An 8,192-nucleotide genomic window follows, 5' to 3' on the forward strand; every position below is an offset into this window, starting at 1 on the left:
AATAGACAAGTACAATACTATCCTCTTCCAGTGGTACTTCAAAGGTTTTGAATTGTTAAGAAGGTACCTGATTAAACATGGGCCAGGAGTTAACCTAGAAGACCTGGATTTTGAAGTCGTGGACAAAGAAATTGAAGCGGATGAGGTGGCCTTGGCAGCTCAGGCTTCTTTGGCATCTGGAGAGGATCCTTCTAACGCTGACAAGGTTGGTGATGATGTTCCTTCAGCGTGATCGTACCGTTCCTTTTATGGTGAAAAAAAAAATTTATATATATGTGCCCTATGTGTTTTGGGGCTTTTGGATGAACACTCTTTTTGATCCCCATATGTTTTGGGGTTTTTGAACAATTTGCATCTTTAATTTATATGATGTATTTGTTGCCTTTTTCCTTCTTGTTCTAATTGTGGAAGCACCTTTTTTTTCGTCCCTTAGTGGACTTAGAGAATTTTTTGTGTCAAACCTTGGGTTGAAGTTATTTCTTCGTCCTTTTGTGGACTTAGATGATTTTTGCTGAGGCATTATTGGATGATGTATGTCCCTCTGGGGATTTTTTTTCGTCTTTTCTATCTAGACGACGTTTCTCGTTTGAAGGAATTTATCGTCTTTTTGATCTGGATGATGCACATCCTTTGAAGGAGTTTTCATCGTCTTTTTTATCTGGACGATGTACATCCTTTGAAGGATTTTTACCGTCTTTCTGATCTAGACGATGTACATCCTTTGAAGGATTTTTATCTTCTTTTTGATCTGGATGAACGCACATCCTTTGAAGGAGTTTTCATCGTCTTTTTTATCTGGACGATGTACATCCTTTGAAGGATTTTTATCGTCTTTTTGATTTGGACAAATGGCTGTTTTATGTTTTTGAAAAGAAATAAGTAGGACATAAAAACTACTGAACGATGCCAACGAAATGTTGAATGATCCTGAATGATTACTTATGCAACTCCAAATAATTACTTACTTCAATACATAACTTGTGTTAGAGAACATAGAATCAATTTGCGTTAATAGAAAGTACGGAATCAAATCATGTTAACCGCTTACAATTAGATCATGGATTCTTTCTCATAATACCTCTTTAAATGCTCAACATTCCATGGACGGGGTATCTTGTTTCCTTTTAGGTCTTCTAGGCGGTAACTTCCTTATCCTGAATAGTGGATGACTCGGTAAGGTCCCTCCTAGGTTAGACCTAGTTTGCCTAGTGTGGGGTCCTTTGTGGCAAGAGTTACTTTCCGGAGGACGAGATCACCGATGCTAAATATTTTCAATTTCACTCTTTGATTGTAGTATCCTACCATCTTCTATTGGTACTTGGCCATTCTTTGGGAGGCTTGGTCTCTGACTTCGTCCAAGCAATCTAGGTTCTGCCTCAGTTGGTCGTCACTGAGTTTTTCATCAAAAAACTCTCTCCTGATGTTGTTGAGCCCTACTTCAACTGGGATGACTGCTTCTGTGCCGTACCTTAAGTTGAAAGGAGTTTCTTCTGTTGGTGTTCTTGCCGTAGTCCTGTAAGCCCATAGGACACCTAGTAGTTCCTTGGGCCATGCTCCCTTTTCCCCCGCTAACCTAGACTTGATAATCTTGAGCAAGGTTCGGTTTGTTACTTCCGTCTGTCCGTTGGCCTGAGGATGCCCTGGTGACAAATACTTGTTCTTGATACCTAGGCTCGAGCAAAATGACCTGAACCCTTGACAATCGAATTGACGAACGTTGTCTGAGATAATCATCCTTGGAATCCCAAACCTGCAAATAATATTTTTCCACACAAAATTTCGTACCTTAGCTTCTGTGATCGTTGCAAGAGCTTCTGCTTTGACCCATTTCGTGAAGTAATCAATCGCGACGAGTAGGAACTTCATTTGTCTCTTTCCTTGTGGTAGGAGGCCCATGATGTCAATCCCCCATTCTGCAAATGGCCAGGGTGAAGAGATGCTCATCATTTCTTCCCTTGGGACTCGCTAACATTCCCATATCTTTGACAGCTGTCACATTTCTTCACAAAGTCCACGGCATCCTGCTGCATCGTGGGCCAGAAGTAACTTGTCTTCATAATCTTCCTAACGAGGGACTTTGACCCTATATGATCACCACAAATTCCTCCATGCACTTCCTCGAGGACATATCTGGCTTCTTCTTCCTCTATGCATCTCAAGTAGGGCTGGGAGAAGCATCTACTATAGAGTTGATCATTCAATATTGTGAATCGGGCAGCTCGCTTTTGGACTTTCTTGGCTTCTTCAGGATTTGGTGGTAGTCGTCCATCCTTAAGGAAAGACAAAATTAGACTCGTCCATCCCTGGCGAGTATGCACAGGGAGGGTTTGAAATTCTTTGATGCTGGGGAGGTTCTATTCTTCTAGCTTCCAATCATTTGTCTTGTCCTGGATATCTACTGATGTGCTCCGTGCTACTTTGTCAGCTTCTGCATTTTGTTCCCATGGAATCTGTATAAACTCCACATGATTAAAGTTACTTACCAATTGATTCTTCAATTTGAAATATTTCTGCATCCTTGTTTCTTTTGCTTCAAAATCTCCTCTGGCTTGTCCTATGACGAGCTGTGAGTCCCTCTTGACCACAATATTTTCAACTCCCAATACCTGAGCTAGTCTAAGCCCTGTTAACAGAGCTTTATACTCTGCTTCATTATTAGTTACTGGAAATTTTAGTTGGACCCCATATTTGAGAACATCTTCTTAAGGGGAGATAATAACGATACCTGCCCCACCTCCTTTTTGGGTGGACGATCCATCTGTATTGATCGTCCAAACTTCTTCTCGATCTTCTACTTGCTCGTTGATGGTGAATTCTGCTATAAAATCTGCCAATGCTTGAGCTTTAATGGCTGTTCGTGAACAGTATTCGATATCAAACTGGCTAAGTTTGATTGCCCATTGTACCATTCGTCCAACTGCCTCGGGTTTGTTCATCGATTTTTTGATGGGCTGGTCCGTCATTACTTTGATTGGATTAGCCTGGAAGTAGGGACGAAGTTTTCTTGAAGCCACTATTAGGGCGAAGGTGATCTTTTCTATTCGTGGATATCGAGCCTCAGCTCCCTGGAAAGCCTGGCTGACATAATACACAGGAAGTTGTATCTTATTTTCTTCCCTGATTAAGGCTGTGCTTACTGCCATGACAGACATCGCCAAGTATAAGAACAAATCTTCGCCTTCTTTGGACGGACTCAAGAGTGGGGGATTGCTTAAGTAACACTTCAACTCTTGGAATGCCGTCTCGCATTCCTCTGTCCAGGCAAACGCCTTCTTCAGAGTCTTGAAGAAAGGGAGGCACCTGTCCGTTGCCTTCGAAACGAACTTGTTGAGGGCTGCCACTCTTCCTGTGAGTGATTGTACCTCTTTAGTTGTCCTTGGTGAAGACATCTCAAGGATGGCCCTCACTTTTTCAGGATTTGCTTCAATTCTCCTCCGTGAAACCATAAACCTGAGGAATTTCCCTGAGGAAACTCCGAAAGCATATTTAGAGGGGTTTAACTTCATGCTGTACTGTCTGAGCGTGTTGAATGTCTCCTTAAGGTCGTTCAGGTGATCCTCTTCCTCTTTGCTCTTGACGAGCATATTTTCAACGTACACCTCTACATTTCTCCCAATTTGTTTACTGAACATCTACTTTACCAATCTTTGGTATGTGGCCTCTGCATTCTTCAAACCAAAAGGCATGACTCTGTAGCAATAAAGCCCTTGGCTGGTGATAAAGGCAGTTTTTTCTTGATCTTCTTCGGCCATTTGTATCTGGTTATACCCCGAGAATGCGTCCATGAAAGTAAGAAGCTTGTGTCCTGCGGTAGAGTCTACCAGCTGATCAATTCTAGGCAGGGGGAAGCTATCTTTTGGGCAGGCTTGGTTTAGATCCGTGAAGTCGACGCATATTCTCCACTTCCCATTTGCCTTTTTGACCATGACGACATTGGCCAACCACTCAGGATAGTAAACTTCTCAAATAAAGTTTGCAACAAGTAGTTTGTTTACTTTGTCCATCACTGCTTTGTTTCGTTTAGGGGCAAAGACTCTTCTTTTCTGTTGGACGGGCTTCCTTCCTGGGTCTACATTCAGGCGGTATTGGATGATGTCTACTAGAATCCCTAGCATATCTTCGTGGCTCCAAGCAAATACATCGAGATTGTTTCTCAAGAAATTGATGATTCCTTCCTTCATCCTCGTGTTTCGATTCGTCCCTACCTAGGTCATTTTCGATGGATCCCCTTTAACCAGCTCTATCGTTTCTAGCTTCTCAACGATCTCACACGTCTTATCTTTGATTACCCATGTATGGTTTTCTTTCGAGGCTAGGACGGCCTGGTAGCACTCCCTTGCCAACACTTGATCTCCTTTTATTTCTCCGACCCCCTGTTCTGTTGGAAATTTTACCTTCAGACAGTACGTGAAAGTAGCAGCTTTCCAACGATTGAGGGTAGGTCGTCCTACAATCACATTGTAAGACGAAGGTGAATCTACAACCAAAAAATTGTGCTTGTTGGTTACCTGGAGGGGGTATGAGCCAACTGTGACCGTCAGCGTCACTATTCCACGGGGATATACCTTATCTCCACTGAAGCTGACAATGGGTGATTCAAAAGGACAAAGCCTTTTTAGGTCTACCTTTAATTGCTGGAAGGCGGAAAGGTAAATAATATCCGCTGAGCTCCCATTATCTACCAGAACTCTCCTTGTGTTGAAGCCCTCGATCATGATCATGATGACCAGTGGATCATCATAAGGTTGTTTTACCCCTCTGGCATCTTCTTCTGAGAAGTACATGTCTTGGTTCTTCCGTCTTTGTTTCAAGGGAGGTAAGCTATGAAAACAGTTTACTTGCCTTTGACGTGATTTTTTGAGGGATCAAAACGACCCTCCTGAAGTTAGTCCCCCTACAATGGTTTTTATCTCCCCTATTGCACTCTGTGGACGAGGTGGTGGGTGATCTTCCCCTTGTTGAAAACTTCCATGCTGATCCTTCTTATCATATTTGCTAGTTTCTCCCCTTTTTACATACTTCTAAAGTTTCCCCTTTTGGATAATTTCTTCTATCTGTTCCTTCAAATCCCGGCAATCCTCTATGTAATGCCCGTGGTCTTTGTGAAAGCGGCAATATTTCCTCTTGTCATGCACACTAGGTGGTGACTGAAATGGTCTAGGCCATTTAAGATATTGTTCCTCTTTAATCTCCATCAAAATCTAGTCAACAAGCATCACTAATGGTGTGAACTTCGTTGGTCGAGGATTTTTATCATCTCTTCATCGATTTTCGTCATCATTCCTCACCTTGGTCTCTCTTCTGTCCCCTTCGATCGTCGTCTTTTTCCTTCTTTTTCTCCCTTGGTTTTTCTACTCCATCTATAGCTGCTAGAGCGTCTTCAGCGTTCATATATTTCTCGCTTTCAACAGCGCCTCTGCCATCGTCTTGGGAGGATTCTTTACCAGGGACACCACGAAGTCTCTGGACTTCAATCCTGCTTTAAAATTCGTAATCTGCACCTTATCGTCTAATTCATCTACCTCCAACATTCCTCGTGTGAAGCGTGTCACATAGGATCTCAAAGTTTCCTTTTCTCCTTGTTTGATTGTGAGCAAATGGTCAGCTGTCCTTTTTAGGCATTGTCCACCAACAAAATGACGAACAAACAAGCTGCTTAACTGCTCAAAATTGTCAATGGACGATGTTGGCAATTTAGTGAACCATTCCCGAGCTGCCCCTTAAGGGTAGGGGGGAATGAGCGACACAGAATCTCATCAGAGGGCTGCTGAAGACCTAAGGTCATCTTGAAAGTGTTCAGATGATCTAACGGGTCTTTCAATCCATCAAAAGGTTCGAGCTGGGGTAAACGAAACTTGGAGGGTACTGGGCACTCTTGGACGGCCGCGGTGAAAGGTGAATCCGTCTTTCTAATAATTCTGTCCAACCCTTGATCTGTTTTTCCCTTAATGGCGTTTCTCAATTCGTCCATCTCCTTCCTCATTTCCCTAAGGAAATCTGAGTTTTGCCCTTCTGGAGTGCTAGTTCGTCTCCTGTGACTATCTTCGTCCTTGTCTCTGTTGGTTTCTGGGCAATTATCTCCCTGTTGCAGCCGTTGCTTCATCTCCTGATTTTGCTTAGTGAGTTCTTCCACCATGGCTGCGAGTGCCTGAATTTGTAGAGCCAATGCAGCAGGATCCAGGTTAGAGCTGGACTCCATCTCTTTAAAATAGAATAGTGTCCTTGAACTGGATGCTCAAGAATGTGTTCCCACAGACGGCGCCAAACTGATGATGCTATGATCGTCAGTAGAGATGGTCGTCCAGATTGGGATCATCCATAATCGCTCCAAAACCTGGAATACGTCAAACTGCAAAGAATTTGGTCACCGATATGGTGTCAGCCATGAAGTCTCCGATGCCAAAGTTAGAAAGGCTTGGAAACAAAGGAAAATGATATAGCTTTAATAAGTGAAATTTCTAGTAAGTGTTTTTCGTACCTTTCTAGAATCTTATTTATGAATATATATAGATGATTTCCTTTCTCTTCTAGCCATTGGTTCTATAATAATGATGGTGTTATTGCAGAATCTGTAACGCTTGTGCCGAGTGTTAAGTTGACAAATACACCTTCAACAGTATCAACATTCATTGCTATTTTTGTAACGGCTTGTCTTGATTGAAGGACGATGGTCGGGTCATTGTCAGGCAATCCCCTTAAACTGTGTCGACATTGGGGTCGTGCTCATAGATTGTCCTTCTCATGTGGGCGATTATATTTTTGGGACTATCAAGTAGGATCCAGGTGAGTGAGGTTGGGGTAAGGATAGGTTGATCTAGCCCTACACAATGGATGGAGAGTATAGTGTGCAAAGCGCATACCGCCAGTTGGTTGCTGATGATACTCACGACATGCCAAGCTCTTCTTCTCCGAGTAATTCTCAGAAGTTTTGGAAGAAGATTTGGAACAACAAAGTGCATCATTTTCTATGGCATGCTGTCAAGGATTCCCTCCTCACAAAGCAGAATTTGAAATCGCGACATGTACCTGTGGATGACACTTATGACCACTGCAATGATTTTCTAGAGACTGTCCTGCATGCCTTTAGTTATGTGATGAGGCTCGGTCTATTTGGTTATGCGATAATTCTTGATCTAGAAACGTTGTCGGTCTTTTTACGATCTCATGGAGGCTCTATTCAATGAAGGTTTGAATTATCGGATTGCTCTGTTGGCTACAATTGCCTAGGGACTATGGCAAAGACGCAATCATATGAGAGTTCATTAGCCCGCTTTGCAAATTCATGAAATTGGTGATCGAGCAAAAGAGTTAGTTTAGGAATTCCTCGAGGTGCATAAACTGGACCTGCTTGTGGTGTGTCGTCGACCTCAAGCTCGCTGGCACCCTCCACCGTTAGGCTGCTACAAAGCCAATGTGGATGTTGCTCTATTTGAAGGCTTGGACTGTATGGGGATCGGAGTGGTGTTTGGGGATCATGAAGGGTGTATTATTGCTGCTCTGAGTCAGCAGGTTCACCTGCCCCTATTAATAGAAATGACAGAGGCCTTGGCAGCGAGAAAGGTAGTGGTCTTTGCTAAGGAGCTTAGTCTGTCTGATGTGATCATTGGAGACTATCTTCAAGTTGCTCAAGCTCTGGCTGCCTCAGGTCAATGTAATACATTATTTGGTTAGGTGATCGAGGAGACTAGACAGATTAGGGCGGCGTTGCAGCAATGCCAGTTTCTACATGTTACACAGGAAGGTAATAGGTTGGCTTATGCTTTAGCCAGGAAAGTTCTTGGCAATTTCAACTGCAAACACAGATGTATGGGTAGAAGAACTGCCTAGTGATTTAGATGCTGTATTTCAATCCGATTTTCCTTAATTTCTTAATAATATTATGCTTACCTTTTTATCCAAAAAAAAAAAATGGATAAAGAAAGTAAGCATAACAATGACAATGGATGACAGCACACAGCAAATGCCACTTTGTTTTGATTCAGACAGAGCATGTGCGTGTAACTAGAGTTGGACTCTCGGCTCAAAGTATTTACATCATTTCGTAAAAATTCCGCCTATTTTAATTTTTAGTATAAAAACCTACTTTTTTTTTTATTTATATATTCACTTTTCAAACACTCGACATCAAATTATCTATTTTACACTATATTATATTAAAATATCAATTTTTTTAATTGTTTATTTTTCTTCAC

This window comes from Quercus suber, unplaced genomic scaffold, assembly GCF_002906115.3.
Source record: "Quercus suber isolate HL8 unplaced genomic scaffold, Cork oak 2.0 scaffold_85, whole genome shotgun sequence".
In the NCBI taxonomy this organism is placed as follows: Eukaryota; Viridiplantae; Streptophyta; class Magnoliopsida; order Fagales; family Fagaceae; genus Quercus; species Quercus suber.